Source organism: Varroa destructor, unplaced genomic scaffold (assembly GCF_002443255.2).
Source record: "Varroa destructor unplaced genomic scaffold, Vdes_3.0 BEIS01000001.1, whole genome shotgun sequence".
Classification (NCBI taxonomy): Eukaryota; Metazoa; Arthropoda; class Arachnida; order Mesostigmata; family Varroidae; genus Varroa; species Varroa destructor.
Window position 1 is genome coordinate 20,315,784 of NW_019211454.1, and position 19,733 is coordinate 20,335,516.

At 40.9% G+C, this 19,733-nt stretch overlaps 1 protein-coding gene across 1 annotated transcript in view; it reads right to left on the reverse strand.

Annotated features, from left to right (window-relative positions):
- LOC111255399 (O-acyltransferase like protein-like) overlaps positions 1-19,733 on the reverse strand; it is a 132,263-nt gene that overhangs the window by 103,884 nt on the left and 8,646 nt on the right. The window lies entirely within an intron of this gene.

Below are 19,733 nucleotides of genomic sequence, written 5' to 3' on the forward strand. Positions count from 1 at the left end.
CAGCATGCAAACGTCATCTGATTCCCTTTCATCGATCACCCTATCTGTTTTGTTGTAGTTAATCCTTTGCTCTGTTTCTGTTAATCTATCGATCTACTAGAACTGTTCCGTTATCCTATTGCTATACACGACATGGTTTATACTTCAAAACACGATTTCATGATATATTGAGCCTTGTGAAAATGGAAAAGTTGAGAAGAACGGTTTCAGCTGTACAATACATATGTAACAAAGCGTCCTGAGACCATTTCTACAACTGGTATAACATTATGGACTTAAGGTAAATTGACGAGCATCTTAATGATTTTGCTTGAATATGTCGCACAGCTTTTTCTTTGTTCTCAGTTTAGATGCTAACAGCTCTGCAGTGTAAGTATAGTCGTCAATTCGCCGTCCGTTGTAAAACTCTTCCGCGTCGACGAACTTGCCATATATGTATATATATAATACCATGAACCGTGTGATGTTTTACTTCAATAGAATTCCAGATTAGTTATTCTGGACGAGAAATGTAAACATATATTTCGTGTCCAGAAGCTATCGTATCTATCATTTTAGAGTTCACGAGGCTTAGCAGCATTGCGTGCGACTGTTACTCGGAACCTCTATCTGTTGCTTTCCTCATGGATTCCGTTGAACATAAACACAAAGAACGACAATCGTTCTAGCTTCAAAGAAAAGCAGTGGGTAACGCCGACATATAGTTGACGATCGTCCGCGCTCCGTCTTGTAATTCTGCATTTAAGCTTAACGCTCCCCGCCATCCTAAACCTTCGCGTTGCGTAGCAGAAATCAGTAGTAAAGTAGTGAAAAAAACATTTCGAGTCGGCCGTTCAATTCAAATGAAATTGTTTTAGCTAAACGTAGCCTCGTAAACATTCATTAACACACGGATATGAGAGAGTGGTATTTTATTTTAGTATCTTGCACGATGAACTGTGCAGTAATTTGCCTATCTCTCAATAGATTTCAAGCGAATAGCTAGCAAATGTTTATCTCATTTGTAGATTTAGGATAATTAGTTTAGCTTGAGATGATGTATTATTATCTAACACATAATTTATTCAGCTATTTTTTATCCGTACGACACAAGGCCTAGGCACATGTCCGTATGCCATTCTCAAGCCACCTTAATCTATATCCAAGTACATATAGTGGCTTCTTTGTTCGCTTTCGAAACAGACTCATTTATTTGATATATTTGTGAAAAAAAAAAAAAAAAACCGAGAATTTGAGCTAATTTGACGCCGGACTAATGCCCCAATGAACCGTTCCTGAGCATGCCTATATACCCATATAATAATCACCATAAGACTATGCATAGACGTGTGACTGATGATAGATAACAAATTACTAAAAATACTGGCACCTCTTTAGATACATATCTATATCTATATAAGAAAAGTCGTTGCTTTCCCTCGATAGTTGGCTTGTCGAGGCGAAACATTTGCGGATGATAGAACGGCAAGCAAGCTGTTTTGTTATAGACCAAATCCACGATCGTTGCTTGACATATTTCAATCAATTTTGCAGGCGTTTTCCTTAAAAGTCTTCGAAGTGTTATTAGATATTGCGCAGACAATCTAAATAGTTAATCGGCTCGGACGGAGTTAATTAAAACGGAGTTAATCGGCTCAAAGAAGGGGAACCGCTAGTTCGCGTTTCTCACTTGGAGTGCTTAGCTATCGAAATACCAAGCCGCATGTAGGCTTAAATAGAAAAGAATATTCCTTTTAAATGAGAGTAATTATCAAGTAGAAACTTCCTTCCTGGAAACAGCTCTGTCTCTTAATTTAATTCTGTCTCATGTTTAGTGCAATGTATATTACTGATGATAACAGATCGTTTATATGTTCTTCATTGATTCATTTGCGCTATCTATAATGGTCACTGTAGACCAGTAGCGTTTTTTTCCCATTTGTGGCATTATCTTGTAGCAACGTTTTACAACATATAGGCTACCTACCTACCTACCTACCTACCTATATGTGCTCGTTGGTCTATTCCATAATAGATGGCTATAGATATCTCTTTTTAAGCAACGAAGGTGCCACATGTAGGATTGTTTGACGAGTTATCCAAAAGAAGCCTTTCGCAAATAACTGCAGCAACTTTATGAGAAGCTATATTATTTAGCAAATGAAATCCTGTTGAGTTCGAGTAAGGCGTTGTAACTTATTTTTTACTTTATGACTGTTTAGACCAAGCTGCTTTTAGCATTGCGTAGTGGGAAAGAAGTGGGGTTTCTCAGTAAACCGTTTCTGACAGCCAGCAGCCAATTACTAGCCTTTGTACTGAAATAAGTATTAACGAACCGGCGAGAAAAGCGCCTTCGTTTCAAAATATATAGTCTTCTCGATTGTCTTTTTCAAGCGTTTCCTAGTGCACAAAACCCATCCACTCTATGTATATATATATATATATATATATATATATATATATATAGAGAGAGAGAGAGAGAGAGAGAGAGAGAGTGGTGGAGAGATTTCTAGTGTCGACAGGAAATATAAATCGCGTTCGGTCGACATTTGAAGGTTGACATTTAGCAGCAGGAGAGGCGCTATAATTATTGAAATGTTTTTACTCACACTTACGATAGAGCACCTTAAGGATGAGTAACATTTCCATGAATATTTGCCATATTTACGATCAATATAATGATTATTAGTTACAAGTCAACTACAGTTAAGCCCAGGTCCATAAAAAATGACTGCTATTTATGGTGAACATACATTGTCGAAACGAACAGCTTCAAGGTGGTTTTACTGTCTTCGTTTGAAAAGTGTCAGTGAAAGATGTAATTAATGCTCGACCAATTAGGAAAAAAGTTAGAACAGCTAAGTAAGCAAAAAAGACAATGCGACAGGTCGGAAGGGGATTGTCGCATTATTAGTTACTGCCCCCTCGCAAAACGGCTGATTTAGATCATTATTGTAAGAAGTTAGAAAAATTACAGCGATCTATTGAAAGAGATCGGTCAGAACTAGTGTACAGAAAGAGCGCCGTCTTCCGTTATAGCACCACATGCGCTTTTAGCCGCGTAGCAAAAAATAGGAGAATTTGAATGGGAAACTTAAATGCATCCACCATATAGCCCGGATCTTGCGTCATCTGCTTCGATCTGTGCAGAATTCCCTTAAGGGCATTAATTTATCTTCAATGAAGAAATACAATGGTCACTTGACATAATTGTTCGCTTAAAAACTACAAATGTTTTACAATGATTGGATTACGGTGTTGTAAGAAGAACAATGGGATGTCAACGATCAAAATGGGACATATTTAGTTGCGTAGTAAAATTTATATAAAGGGAATTTTGGTTTAAAAACTTTTTGGCTCTTGATTTTTCGACAACTCAATATATATTCGATCTTAGGTTGGCTAAGGAAGTTATGCAATGCCTCAGTGGTTTCCCTATTGAACAAGTGCTTCGAAACTAGATATAAACACACTTTGTTTGATCAATTAAAACAGTTTCAAACGTACAATTTATTAACGTTTGAAACCGTTCGTGTTGGTGCTAAAAGCCGGCCGCCTGAAGCAGTGCCTAACGGTAGTGCAGGATCTAACTGAGCACTTTTTGGATTAACTAGAAAGTACCTAGGAAACTAAAAAGCGAAACGATCTATTTTTTTTTTTGCCTAATAGAAGCGCAGGCTTTTATCCGAGTTTTATTGTATAATATGGCCTCATTGCTACTATCTTTCGACTAATTTGATTTCTGTGCAGCTAGAAATTTCCAAGTACAGGAATTTTTCAAAACCGTTTTCATTGTCAAATGTACCGTTGTGAACTAAAATGTCCAGTGATCGAATAACGATGATAATCCATCGACAGAACGTCTGTACAAGCTGGTAGGTGCAAAAAAGACCTGTTGGTCAGACTTCTGCAAGGGGGCTTTCGCCAGCTGTGGCTTAACTTTGGCACGCATGAAGATGGTTCTAACTTCTAGGCCGGGTCTGTTCTGTCGTATAGCTTCATTTACATTATGCATTTGATATACATATACAGATTCTTGTCTTTCGTTTTGTTTTTCTTAAGCATCTCTCAGAGACTCTAAAATCTATAAAGATCATTCCAACCACACTAAACTCATCGTATTTCTAGGACGAAGGTCTCACTTAACTTTGGGCTTAGGCACATCGTCCGGAACTACCCATTCCATATTGCCTTTCGTATTGACGTCAACATGTACAATAATTCTGGGAGAGGATTCGTTATCATGATTTGACGTTACTTAATGCTGAGCAAAATGCTCTGAAACGGAGTTCCTTTGTCCTTTTCATTCAGTTTGTGTTCGGGCTCATACTCTTATATATACTTGTAAAAATAAAATGCCTTTCGTAAGATCGAAGATCTGCTTAATTGAAGTCGAAGTTGAGGCAACACAAATCGTTAAAGTGATGCCAACAGTTTCTATAACAGTTTAATATATAATGATAAAGCACTTAGAGTAAGACTAAGTTGCCTACAGGTGACACGTGCACTGATGCATTAACATCCACAAAGGTATACTATATATGTACATACATTTGGGTCCCGCAAATAGGTTTGTCCACTTTTATGAGGCTAGTATGTATAGTCATGAGCATGCTCGCCTTAGAAGCGTACGCGGAGAGTGGCAACAGCTTGACCGCTGGTTGCTTGGCTGTACCTCGCTTACTAGACTCATTTCTAGGCCGTAATAGTGTCTCGAAGAGATGCTGCCAGACTGTTTTCTGGCACGATAGTCTGTGTGCTCTTCTCCAGTTGGCCATGGCGGTAGCTCAGTTTGAAACCCAGTTTCTCGGCGGTCTCGTAGATCTGGTTCAAGAAAGTCATCATCCATATGGCCTACTCATGGGATGGTAGTAGCCTCTGCCATAGAAGCAGCGGCTGGAATTGCTTGAGAGAAAGATGACTCTCGATAGCCCTAAAGCTGCTCAGACCATCGTCGTCCAAGATTCGCCAAAATGGCTCCATCGCAGGGGTCGCTCTCTCCCTTTTCCGACCCTTTCTTCCCGAGCCTTGCATCTGTCTCTGCTCGAGGGGACGCGCTATCCCATCCGTTCAATTCACCGTTTTTCCTCCCACATCTCAAACTTCGGGGTATTTCGCAATGGGCTAGTCTTCTTATTCGCTCTAAGAAACTCATATGACAACAACAACAAGTGGATAAGTTGGAAGTGACTTGAAACCGAAGTAGGGTTTAAAGCGAAAGCTATATTCTCTCATTATCGGCCACCAACAACGGCGACGTCACTATCCAATATCAGAAAAGAAAAAAGGTGTAGTTCGGTTGCCTGTCAGCTTGGCCGCTGTCATTTCCGTCCTTTGTCACGTTATAGCGCAATTTGGTATCGTCCATTGTAGTAGAAAATGCGCCACACTCATTAAAATCGGATAATGAATTGCCTCTGACGGATTCGACTGCTCTGAAAGAGCGAAGAAAACTCATAGCAACTTCATAGCAGGCCCGGAAGTGGTTTTCCATGCAGGTCCCATACTGTGGGTCTGTTTGTAGACGTGCGGTTAAGCATCAGACTTCAAGCGACTACTTGGCCAGCGTCTATTGCTTTTAGGCGCCTACCAGGCAGACACTGGTCTACTCTACTAATATCCATGTCTTGAATGCCCTGACAGCAGTAAGACAAGCAGCTATCAACGTCAGCCATCACAGCAGTAGCGAGGTTGAAGAGAGAGGGTCAGAAATTAATCTGGCAGCGACGATTTATGTTGCGAATTTGTAACAATAACCTCAACGTCACCATTACGACTAGTTCTAGCTTTTTTATTAGCATTACCAAGACGATCGTCGAGTCGACGGACTATCAGCTGCCTAGCGACTCTGTGAACCTCTGTATGTGTTCTGCTAAATGTTGGTTGAAGGCCAGTAGTGCTCATAAACAAAAGCCACCCCACATGATTTAGTTCCCTCGTAAAACGTGCTACTGGAACTTTGCCAATCTATGTAGATATACGATAACGGGAAAAATTCAATTACATCTTGTAAGTGGCATAAATGAAGCTAGGTGTTGCTGAGTTGCAATTACGTACCTAATAAAAATTCTATAAATGTCAATAAATTATTAATTTTCGGCTGTCCTCTAATGAAGCATAACCTTGCATATTGTGTCGAAGCGCTGAACACTTCTGTACAAAATGCGTTATCGGTGCGATGTTGTTACAACGGCCAACCGGCGCTCAATGGTCCCTGCTTCAGTAATCATCAAAACGAACGTAAAAAGACCACTTAATATTCGACAAGGGCTGCAACAGCAGTAGGCGGCAGGCAATGCCCCACTTAACAACTGCATGCTGAGTTACACCGCGATGCGAAATTATCTCTAGAGTTCGTTTTACATGACGCGTAGCTTCCTGACACTGACCGTTCCATGCACAAATTAAAAAGCAGTTGGAAATAGTACTCAGCTATAGTTATCCAACATTCATGCGTGCATGCGTAAAACATACAGCATGCATGGGCACGGGCACCCGAAGCTTGATAAAGCATCGTATGCTATCTCTTTGCAGTGAATTCGAGTACGAAACATCTTAATGAATTTTGCGCTAACTCGTTTCGAAATCGTATGTTTGACTTCCTGCGATATATATGTACACTTCACCTAACGGCCATAGTTAATCCTTTCGGAAGCTTCATACGCCAAAAGAAATACGATCGTGTCACACACCTACAACAAGTAAAGCCCAACCAGACTACTCGACTGGCAGAACAGGTCTAAATACTTTTGTTAGTAGATAGAAAATTCTGCTGTACGGAAATCGACTCTGAAAGGCGACCTTTTAACGAGCCATAGCTCGTTTGCATATATGCACTGACAGATTGCTTCAAGACGTATAGTTTATGTTAAGGACTAGGCTCGTCACAGAACAGAGGGACTTCACATACATCTAGGTTCTTGGGTGTTCCGAAAAGTACTCGCTGATATTGACACGGCTCAGTTGCATGTAACGTGCCTTCCTTGCAACGTTTGGCCAACTTGACCGCTATACAGCACGAACTTTCATTGATTTATTGAAAACACCTGGTTACCTTTATGGTCATTGCATCCCAGCAATGACCATAAAGGCCGCCTGAAGCATCGGCGGAACTTTTACTACCAGATTATGTAGTACGTATACCCGAACAGATAACCGCGGCGTGAAGTGGTAAACTGGGCATAGCGTTCTGCTGGTATTAGGCAGACCCTCTAGATTCCGCCAGCCGATTTTTTTCCTTGGTGGAACATTAGAAATGGCAATAATACCTAACAAAAAACACAGCTTTTCACTCCAATGGATTCATTTAGGACGTATTCGTAGTCGTAGTATTTTCGAATCTCTCGACCAATATTCCTTTTTAGCAGACGTTTTTAGGTCCGGTGTTGGAGAAGTTGTCTACTTGAATTTTGAGACTCTCTTCACCGTTAAAAATACGACTACTAATTTAATTTGCCAGTGATCAAAGAGGATGGTAATCTGTAGGCGCGCTGGTGGTCTGGGCTGGGCGTTAAAGAATTTCCAACTCAAATTCTCACAGTAGCAACTTAGATGACTTCTGCCATGTGAGGCCTGGCATTATCATGGAGACTAATAATCTCGAACCGTCTCCTAGATCTGTCCTGTACGAGTGCCTTATTCACCCTGTGCGATCTAACCGTAAATATATTTAGATCATACACCATCTTGGGTGTATAAAAGTAAACAAGCAACAGGGGAAAGAAGAGGTCGATTATAAATGCCTCACCAAGAGTGGCAGCAGTAAATGTCAATAATACGAATTAACGAAAACCTATGATCCATGCGAAAGTACAACCTGTTCGTGATTAAAATTGACCTACAGAATAACAAAAATGATCGAAGGCCAAAAATACCATCACAACGACTCAAGGCGTCCGCCATGCCATGTAACGAATTGACGAATTTTGTCAATCGTGTTCTTAGATTTTACAGATTTCAATGCAATGGCTTTAATTAAATAGCCGTTCGGAATGGAAATCCCGTTAGGTTGGAAAACTCTGAGAACGATCCGAAGCTTGCCCGAGTCATAAGTCACAAAGGGTAATATACCGCAACATTAGATTAAACATAATTACTATAATAGCTGAGATCGAAGTTTGAGGCATTCAGAACAACACAAGGGAGTTTTTAGCTATGATATGTGTGCAGTATACGATTTACCATATGGAAGTACATGTAAAAATGTGATGGGATATTCCTACATCAGATATTTGTCTGATCAGTTTGTACTCATTCGTATGCATACGAGCAATTGCCGTACATGCTGTCAAGCGACAACTGCATATACGACCATCATTTACCACATTGTGACTATATAAACCAAAAAAAATGGACATGACCAGAAAATATGTTACGATGACATACTTCTTTCATTCCCACGTACTACAGCATAGTTTATTACTATAATATGATAACTGGGCACACATGATAGCTTGAGCAGTTTTATATTGGAAAGGAAGAAAAGTGATTTGTACAACACGTCCACGAGCTCGAAAAAAACTTGAGTACCTTGAACATAAAGAATCAACTTACAATTATTTCTCTTACTGACCGCGTTATCTAGTCTACAAACACGCTAACCACCGTCTGCCATTTTCAACCGAACGCATCGAAAGCGTTTTTAAGAGGACGATGGAATGATATTAAAAAAGCGGAAATTTTTGGTGGCGCAAAACGGCAGGGACGCTACCAGCTATTCATTATTAGATACTGTTACTCAGCCTTGACCTCTGCATTTCAGTCGCTTTAGAAGGAAAGGCGAGCAATCGTTGATTTGTTCGCTTGATTCCTTCCCTTCTCCCAAAAAAGAAAGAAAAATAGAGATAGGTGCTGCTGTTTAGAACGACAGAAATGGATGTTCAACAAAAGGGATTAAACATATAGCATAACGGTCATCTTATTCCGCCCCAGTGCTGTCATGCCAAAGCATCGTGTAGGTACGTTCAGGAGCCTCCGATGATGTAGCGTGACTCTCCTTTATTTGGGTCGAACCGAAAGTTCCACAGCAGCAGTAGTACGGGCGGAACGGACCCTTCAAGAGGTATCGTTACGCTATCGGCTAATGGCACAAGGCGCAGCAGCGAATAATTAAAGCAAATACACTTTTTGTCACCGTCTATGTTTACACATATCGGCGGCCACACATAATAGTTAGCTTGCAAAAAATATGGTTATCTTAAAGAATAGAGACCTCGATAAACGATGATCGTGCATGAAGATATTTAACCGTGCGGAGTAGAAATCCCAAGTACATTTATGAAGTGGCAGATATACTATTCATTGAAGAGCTCAGTCTAACCCACTGGGTCGAATGGGGTTGCTTTCTATGCTGAATCTTTTCGATATGTGGACACTCATTATAGCAAATTTAAGGTGAAAAGGTATCTTCCATTTGTTGTAAATGGGTGCAGTTACTTGTCTTCTCAAAGCGAATCAAGTTCTTTTTGTAATGGCTAAATTGAAAAACAAATGTACAAATATAAATAAAAATGATGTATCATAGACAATGATCTGTTTTTGAAAGCACGATGCACGCATGTGCTTGTAGGCAAAAATACATCGTTAATACGTAGTTCTCCCATATTCTTTGCAGGAGGGTAGCACAAGAGGAGACTTGCCCCCGTGTGCTTCACGTATTTCAGCAAATCACTGTTCTTTCCAGCGACAGCCAACGAATAAAGGAACAATGAAAGGATGCAGAGACGCTCGTGCTTTTCACTAAATATGCATGCAACATGTTATCGGTACGACACCTTTGTTGTACAGCTATGCCATACCGTCACACACACGTACACACATATATATAGTCGCAAAACACAATTTTAATACCAATACCTAACCCGTCTCGATCGTTTTCCTTATTCGGCTATAACCATTTCAATATCACAGTGGCGAATATATCACTTAATTGTATTGTTGTTGAACCCTACCGGTATCAATAATTTAGCATCTCTTCGTTGCAGTGGATTCATGCCGGTATAAATATGTTCGTTAAAAAAAAGTAAAATACTTGAATAGTTTCTTTCTCGAATTTTTTTTTTTGTTACTTTGAGGATATACTTGCCTCGAAAGGCAAATAGTTCCACCTCGGCGGGAACGCGGCTGTGGTTGCTCGCCAAATGCCCGTGTGTTTACCTTTTGTGTAGCTCACGTTGGTATGTAACGTTTTCAACGCATTCAAATGTTAATTTAAAATATCTGAGGACGATCGGGCATTGTCATGCTCCAAACTTTGTTTTGCTGCCAGTCACTACTAGAAAATCATTGTATAGGTCGTTCGTGGTCTCTTTGTAGGACGTTGGGTTCTAGAGTAACTCCGAAGTCGGCATGTTCTGAAGCATTGGACCTAAAATCTCATTACTTCAGTTATATAGGGGTTGCACTAAGCCGGCAACTCCGGCACAGCTGCATGTAGATGGTGATGTTCTAGTGCACAGGTCTTTTTTTTGAGTGCAACTGTAACTCAACCCAAAAGGCGACTACTACGTGGGTTAGGATAGGTTAGTCAACTGTGAATCATTGTTCAGCAGAGGCGTGAATGAGATTGCAAGGAAGAGCGTCTAATCACGGTCGCAGGCACTGAGATGCGAAGAAGTCGGAATTATAGTCCAACAGACTATTTTGTTCCATTTTTTTGTGTTGGATAGAGTGATGATCCGGCACACCGGGCCAGTTGGCGGAACTGAACATAACCTCGAAAGTAAGCTATTCTTTATATAGCGTTAAAACAGCTCTGCGCTGATATCAGGGATACAAACCGGACAAACTGAGTATTTGCGCGAAACTGCGTTGCCGCCTGGGCCCATTGAAAGCCCGTTTTCGTCCATTTGCGCGTTGCGCGAATTATGAGTAAAGAGCACAGTAAAATACAGCTCTCAGACTCGTATAGCTCTATAGCGAAAGCAACCTTGTACCTAGCAGCAAAATCAACATGACATCAACATGACAACATCTTAGGTGAATGTTAGCCCATTTTTACATGAGGCGCTGGGGTTCTGAACTTAACCTGTAGTCCGCTTCGGCGCTCAGACTCTAGTTGAAAATTCACTGAACGTCATTTAGAATTACATCTGGATATTTGTTGCTTAGAAAGCTGTCGTCAAAGGAAATAGCGAAAGAAATTAATATCAGCGGGTCCTTCATGTTCACGCTCCATCGACGGCCTGCACATCCATTTAACCAATCATCGAGTCATCGTTACGAGTATACTTGATATAGAAAAGGACAACCGTTTGTTTCATATTTGACATATTTTGGTCACGTGTATCCATTTAAATGCAGAGGGCCTAAAAGTAATAATAATAACAACAACAATCATCATCATCGGGAGGGTTAAACTTATCATCCACTGGATTATGATAATTTTGACCCTTTGTAAATTAAGGTCAGTGCATTGGCTTCATTTGTTCCTGTACGTGTAATTCAAGAGGTAATTTTCCTTAGGACTACCCACCTACAAAGCCTAATAAACTGTGCGATAAATTTTGTATGTGCACAGGAACACAGCCTCCTGAATATCATTGGATACGTACAATTGGCTAAATGTTCAGATACATATATATAAAGCAATATTATCGCAGCGTTAATGTCCTTCGCGTTATCTTCTGCCTTAATGTAAGAGGACCCACGCCAGAACAATTTAGTCTGTTACACACCAGCTGACTGGTAATACATAAATGTATATAATATAACTATATTTTCGTATGGAAAGCTGCTCTTTCGTACGGAAAGAGAGCGCAAACCATAAACGGACTTCTCTCGAAATAAGATAAAATGTATTTATCTCTAAATCAAACATTTTGCGATAAAAGATAGAATATACAACTAGAGGATTTAGGGGACATAACACTTAGTGAATTAGCCTCGCTATAGGTACGTCCTAGTGTACCTGTTTGATTGTGACAAGAAGCACTCTGTTAATCTTCTTTTTCATCTATCCGAAACGAATACCAAATTGTGGCTAACTAATTATACGTAATCTATAATTAACCTAAGCCAAATGGTGTTTAGGGCCAATAACTGTTATGTATTTTCGTTTATTATTTTTACTATTTTACTCTTATTAGAGCCACATCTATCCCTGTGAGACATGCAAATAATATTAACAGCAGCTACTTGTAAGTGCATTTCAACTTACTGATGGTTATGAATTGAAAATGTATAACTAAAACAGTATATGACCACCATTGGTAGTCAATCAGGAGGGCCGTTTTACTGTTGCCCTGTTTCTATTCACGAGCTAGTCACCCATTTACCGCCGACGAAAGCCTGCTTGAAAGCGCGAACATATGCCTCTTTCAAAACATGATCTCGCCACCTTTTCTGGCGATCCAGCTTGTCTCGGGCAGCCGTGCCCATAAACAATTCCGTGATGGGTACTGAGCTGACCATGAATTGACGCTAGTTAATATAATTCTATATACAGAGATATGTAACCTAAATGAATTAGGTTAGGAATATAACAGACGCTGCCGTTGAGGGAAAAATTGTATTTATGACTTTATCGATAGTGCTACCTTCGATAGTTAATTTAAAAGAGAGCTTTCAGACCGATCACTTCGTTCACTGCTACTATCGCTTCTTTGCGTTTAGAGATTGCATGACGGACAACTCACTTGTCTGTATCCTGGCTTACCGGAATGGCAACTTTAGCCTGTAGGAATGAGTAGCTTAATGGATTCTCTTCAATTAAACTATGCGTAGTAGATTACGTTCCATTTTTTATTCCCTGCGTTCCCCTTCGATTTAATTTCTCGCATAAGATGAGAGCATTGGTCATCATATATTTTGATGACACGTACGGTAACTCTTGGTGACTGCTAGAATCTGATGTTAAAAGCTTAGCGTTGACACGAGAAGTGATACTAGCTACGTTAGATATAGTAAAGCTACACAAATATATATTTCGAGTGTTCCGTCTGGTATCGCCCACACAAAGCATCACTGACATTACTGCTACTAACACTCGATAGACTGCTCTAACTGCTTCTGGCCTAAAATGTAAGGAGCCGGAGTGCTCCTGGTTTAAGGAAAAATCTCTACTTGAAGTTATTGCTTGTGCCAGTGCTGAATTTTACTAATTTTTTTTCTCAGTGTGGAAAATCCAGTTTTTGTACATCACTAGTGGCCCCTTTGTCGGTACGCCCTATTGAAGTGAGCGCGGTCTCTGAATAGGTCGGTCGTACGGACGAATATGCCGGAATGGAGGTCGAGCGTCGTAAATTTTTTCCAGTTTCTCATCGAAGCAATAAGATGAGGGTACCCTTCTCTTTCGTGCTTTATAACGTGGAATAGATCTGTCTGTAGCTTGTTCAAGCCACAAGCGCGAACCGATGTGCTTCTTGGTCTTTAATAATATGTCCTATGTAGTATTCGGCAAACTATTGGACGTAGGAAGGAACTCACATTACGAAGGCAATTACCGAAGTCAAAATGAACCAGAACTTGATACAGGAATGAAAACACCGATTTTATGCAGCGGCAGAAGTAAACACAGCGCTAATAGACGATATTCGACTATTACCTAGTTACTTTTACATAAAGGAGATTTTTTGCCGAAGCGAGTCACACCAGCATAAGCACAAGCAATACTATTGATATAATGTTTTGCTATTCGTGTACATACGCGACGGCAATAGGTCACTTATCTGGTAGTTGTCTAAAAGCTGCACGACCATGACGAACATTCAGTTTGAACGTTTTTGGTGCAAACAGGCGCATGCTGCTCTAGTAAACATCTCCCAGAGCGGTCACAAATAATAGAACCATGCGTAAGTAACCAACTACTCTGTTTTAATTGTTTCGAAAGACAGTGAATGCGACTTGCCTTAAAGAATATCAGACCGTGATTGCAACGAATGGCCTCAATGAATAGTCCAGCTAATACGCTACTGTTACATACATTTTTTGCTTCCGTGACAACGGATAAATGAATATAACGGAAGGCGATCGTAAAGCCCAGCGTAGCTTCCAAATCGTAATAACGCCAACATTCCATATGGAATCGGCCGGATATATTTGTACATAGGAATTGGTGTGAAATTTATGGCCTGCTGCGATCGAGTGACGCCTAGTGTAGTACACCACTGATAAAAAAAATCGAGTAGCTAAATTTCTCAGAGCGTCCTTTGTTACCATGCGCTCAGAATAAGAATTTCGTTTTTCTCAAGTCCCAAGGGAAACACTTCTTTGTGGAATAAGCGACTGGAAGTGAGGCTTCGCCAGATCGATGAAGCCTGCCAGAGGGGAACTTAGCACAACGTAGAACTTGGCGGGCCTCATCCTGAATGAAGCCTCTATATTTTATACTCTGGAAAAGGCGCAGATCAGTAAACGGAAAGTGGTTAAGCCCGACATTGTAGCTAACAATTTCGTGCGCTTAAACCGCTCAGAATTTTTATTTATTTCTTGGACGCGGTGACCGCAACAGTTGTATAAATAGAGACGGGGCATTTGGATATTTCAATTAGCTTTTGCAAATGTTCACGGAGATTTTATTTATTCGATGATTTCGTAAAAATATACTGACCTTGATACGTTCGCTCGTATAACCTATTGTCATTTTGGATATTTTTTTAGTATACTTTGTAGCTTTATGTCAATTACAGCGCGTGAGCTGGGGTGCAAACTCTACTTCTACCTTTCGATTATCTTGTGCGAGCGAGGATCTTTCCTCTGCATACTTCGAACTATGTCCATCTCGAAGGCGCTGTTTTGTGTACCAGCGGCACGGTCAAGCGTGACAAATCGTCTACATCGATGTTGGCGGAAACTTTCTCGTGAACAACCTTGATGTAGAACTCTGCAAGGGTTCGACATTGAGACTTGGGCAACTTTGGGCAATATTAACTTGGGCAAACGATAATTTTTTTTCAGGTACTTGTACAATACTGTAGGTAACTGCCTCGAAGTATCGATTTGTTTGTGCCTTTTTACATAAGTTCGTACTACCCTTAACCTGGTCTTGCTAACGCTCGCTTATAATCTCGTTTTCAGATCCTGCCGAACATGGGGCTCTTCTGTGGTCTTGAATTGCAACACCCTGTAGGCCCTGCCGTGGTCGGTGCCTCGAATGAAGTATTTGGCGAGAACCACAGTGTTGAATGAGTTTGTGATCCTCGCAGGATTCCGTATGAACTGCCGATAATAGGAGGCTAGGCTCAGTGGGTTTCCCTTTTCGACGCGGGGATGGGCAGAGTTTTCACTACCCATACATTTCCGAGATCTGGGTAAATTCCGGTGGCCGTTATCTTGTGGTCTAATTACATCGCTTTCTAAGTTGCGAAAGTTTCCTTGCTTCCAGCTGCAGGTCGACGAAGATAATAGTCATTAGTACTTCTTGCAAGTATGTTATATGGGCGAATAGAAGTCAGGCGAGCAGACTATGATATTCGAGGTAAACAAAAACTAACGGGCACTCGCTTCAATAGCCTTAACGACTTTGTCCATCATGCTCCGGAACGTCGCGGACATTAGCATGACCGTCTCTCCGAATGGCGTTTTCTTTGTGCTGTCTGAGTGCATACTGATCAGCTAATATCTGCTTAGCAGGTCCCAGGTGCTAAGGTAGCGGACATCGACGAGAGCTTTGATAACGTCGTTGATGCAGAAACGTACTGAAGACTCCTGGAGAAGACCACAGCTTGAGAACGTCTCGATGATGCTGTTGCGCAGCATAGCTTGAAGCTGTCCGAGTGGCCGTACCATGGTGATCAGAAAGCAAGCAACGTCTTTCTTTACAAACTGAAAGCACCTCGTCCTAAACGGCTTGTTCAGAATCAGACGACGAAGAATGGCTCTCTTGACCGTCATCGACCACAGCGCTAATTTACCCCTGTACCGTCAACGGTAATTTTTATGCACCTGGAATTCGTCCTTATGAATGGGTAACTAGCAATCCCTTTTATTTAAATTGTCCGAAGCAGCGCTTCGCGGAAATTATCATTCGTGCGTTTAAACATCCTTTAGAAAGGCCTCAAAATCGTGCGGCAGCCCTAATCGATCTATCTGGAAGACTTTTTTCTGCATAAAGGTTTAAAAACGTGTCTCTTGTAGGCAGAACACTTTGATAAGCCGAGGGGACCAGATTCTCAAATAATCGCGTCTTAAACGTCCCCTGTCTTATGACTGTTTTGAAGCGCGACTTTATTGACTCGGAAGCAAGCTAAAGGCTACTGACAGAAACTGGTGGAGAAGCCAATCTTGGCCATAGACAACTGCGCAATTACAACAGATTGGCAGCGAAATGTCCGTGTTCAGTCGGGTGACCGGGGGGGGGGGGGGGGGGGGGGGTAGGTCTAGGGCTTGTTTCCGACGCTTCCTTGTTACCTGCGTCCAGGTTTCTACCACCGCTCGACGCTTTAACCTCGTCCGCCGTCATTACCGAACATTGCCCTTCATCTGCCTTAGCTTGTTATCAGGGATTCAACCCGCTATTGATGCCGCCATAATAATAGCAGTTTGTGATGTGTGACGTTCAGGTATTGGCTTATCGAAAAAGCAGTAATCGCTATACGGCTTTAGAGTAACATATCCTAGCTAATGTAAGCGGATCGGCGTCATTGTCAATTTAAAGATAATTTGACAGAAATAGATGTGGTAAAATTTAATTCATTACATTGAAAATGAATGAAATTTCCTTAAAAAATTATATACTCCACAGTTTTACTACGTTGAATGCACAAGTGGTGTCCAGGCCCATAAGGAATTGTATGCTATTTATGGCCAATATGTATTATCGGAACTAATAGAAAGGCAGAAAAGACCGAACCACATACATTACTACAAAATACAAAACCCGGCAGAAACTTAGATAGAAAATTCTAACACATTTTCCGCGTGGCTCGGATCTCGCGCCATCAGACTATCATCATATGCTTTAATCTCTCTATAATTCCTTTAACAGTTTTAGTCTAGTTTCAATGGGAAAATACAAAATAACTTGTCATAATTTTCTGTCCAGAAAACGCAAACGTTCTATAGTGACAGGATCATTGTGTTACCAGAAACTTCACTGATGAAAATGGCACATATTAGGTTAAATGATATTACTCTAAAACATAAACTTTTCTTTTAACTTTGGCTTTAATATGGTCACTATTCATTGGACAATGCAATGCTATGCTTGGTCGGTTTTGGAATTGTCTTTCAAAAAAAATGTTGGTTCATGTACTATTTGTTGAACTTTCGAGTTTAGAAGCTTATAACTCGTATAAAATATAATTAATTAGCGAGTGTTTTAGAGATAAAACATAAAGTCTTTCTTATTCAAGATGCTTACAAGCTGCTAAGAGACTTATTTTGACGCAAATTGTACATAATTTATTTTCTTTGTAAAGGGATGCATTTTTTTGCAGCTCAGTAGACTTGCGGGGCGTCACATCCTCGTGTCTCGTGTCCTGATTCTGCCTCTGAACATTTGACGACGTAAGGTCTGAGTTTGAGATCAACCTCAGGCATGACATTTAGGTCCTTATGTGCCCATATGCCCGTAACCTAATAGCCACCTAGAAGACGCACACTATCATCCGGGACATTGTATTTATTTGATAAAAGAATCTATGCTTTATTTATAGAAAACAAAAGCACACGAAGGGCGTCCTTCCGCCATTTTCCCTATTTCAGTATAAGTTGGAGAAACTGTCTCACATAGTAGTGCTTTAAATTCAGTTAGATCATTAGAATTTTTAAATGATAGTAAAAACCATGCTACTGCAGCTGCCGCTTTTGGGCCATGTTGGGCAAGCACAATCCTATGATTAAGGACAAGTCTCGCGTTCTATTGCGTGCAGGGCTTATAATCCACGTAAAATTGAAAGTCCACTCAGTTGAATGCCGTCCGCTAGCCTCCCATATTACCATTTAAAGATTTTCTGCGCTTACTTTTGATTTATATAATAACAATTTGTTGTTCCTCGCCCAGGACACGACTTTGCCAATCGCCTCGTAGACGTACAGCACGTACATTGATTTTATTGTGTAGATTTCTAGGCTATCGATGTTCCTATAATTGATAGGAATTCTTTCGAATAGAAGCCTAAGGTCGTGACGAAATGTGGTGTATAAACAAGAGCCCTGCGGGATTTCCAACAGAATGCAGAAACTAACATAGAATGTACCAGTTTCATTTGAATGAGCGGTCTTTGAGATGCGACATCAGTTTGTAACTCTGGAAGCCATACCAAGAGCAGACAGAACTGAAGTTTCAGTGGAAGCAGGCTGTTAGAGGTGAGGCTCAATTTTCGATCCAGGCCGTGCAGCTTTCTGAACATTCGTTCAGGATGTTACTGTATGGACTCGCAAGGAGTTGGTAGGGTAACTTCCGTTCGGCACAACGTATTGTAATTTGAAATGGCGTCACTTTTTTATGTCACTAGTGAATCGCCTATTATCGAAGTTGCAATATCACTGCGGTGGTTCCACAGTGAATTTGCATACGGAAAAAACTTTATTATAAGTTTATATGCCTAGTTTTGGCTTGATAAAGCGCCGTGATCGAGTTGCTGCAGGTTGTAACCGCTCAAAAAGCCTTGCGTAGCAAGCGTATGTGGACGATATGTGATTCAGTAGAGCGGTGACCCAGGTAACACAGCCGGTGAAGGGCGACCAAGTGCGGAGATAAGTTCTAATTTGTGGGAGACAATGAAAACCTGTACAAGGTTGATGAGTTCTCAGAAGTGATCATGCTGTTGCTAGCTTGAAGAAGACGTGCCAGTTTGTGCCAGCGAAAATTGTACCCACCTTGACAGAGTCAGTTTTGTGACAGAGTTCAAATGAGAAATTTCACTTATATATCTCGGCCAAACGATCACGGACGGCTGGCGAGGCTTTCATTGACACCGGTTCCTCCTGAGTAATGGGTAATAGGTCATCGGTAGTGTGACCTCTGGGTCTGCTAGTCGTAAGTTAGACAGTTTGCTGTGTAAAATATTCTTTTTAGAGAACTAGGTATAGGGTAGCGTTTGCACTTTCTAGTCAATGCTCGGCAGATTGAAATTCCTGGAGATTGAAATACTGAGCTGCATTGGTCGTTGGGTGACAACTTACCGCCAACCTGTAGCTAACACAGATATAATTTTATAAATGCCACACTCAGCAGCTGTGGTTCATTACTGAAGTTTTACGAAACTTGACTGGATTGAGGACATCTCACAGGGACTTACTTGAGTGTTGCATGTTTTCAGTACAAGCATACGTAGCTATCTATTCGTGGAACCGATGATAATAAATAGATCTCGTATTGCCACGCGAAGATCTTGAAATTTTTCAATTTTTGAAGTACGTATAAATTTTCAAACTTCAAACTATACCATTATCAACTACGGACAACACAGATAGTAATGAAGTTCTGAATGACAAACACTGCTCATCGTTCACAGGCTTCCATAAAGGTAGTTTGAATAAAATGGTGCGACTTTATATTATGTACCAATAGCTTGGAAGTGTTTCGCTTGTACGAACCAAATTTGACAAAGCATCACAAATATACTTTAACGTTCCGGCGCCCTCCTGACCCTCGAAACCTGATGTCATAATTACAATTTGGCAAATTTGCCATGCTGCCGCGATTCTTGTGGTGCAAGGTCAAGTCCTGTCGTGCCACAGAAGTGCTTTACTTCTGTTCACTGATCTTGGCAGCTGAACTGCTGGCAGAACACCTGAGCCATAATCGACAAGCCAGACTGGTGTGGATAACACTTCCTAAAACAGACGCCGTAAGCACTTACCAACTAATG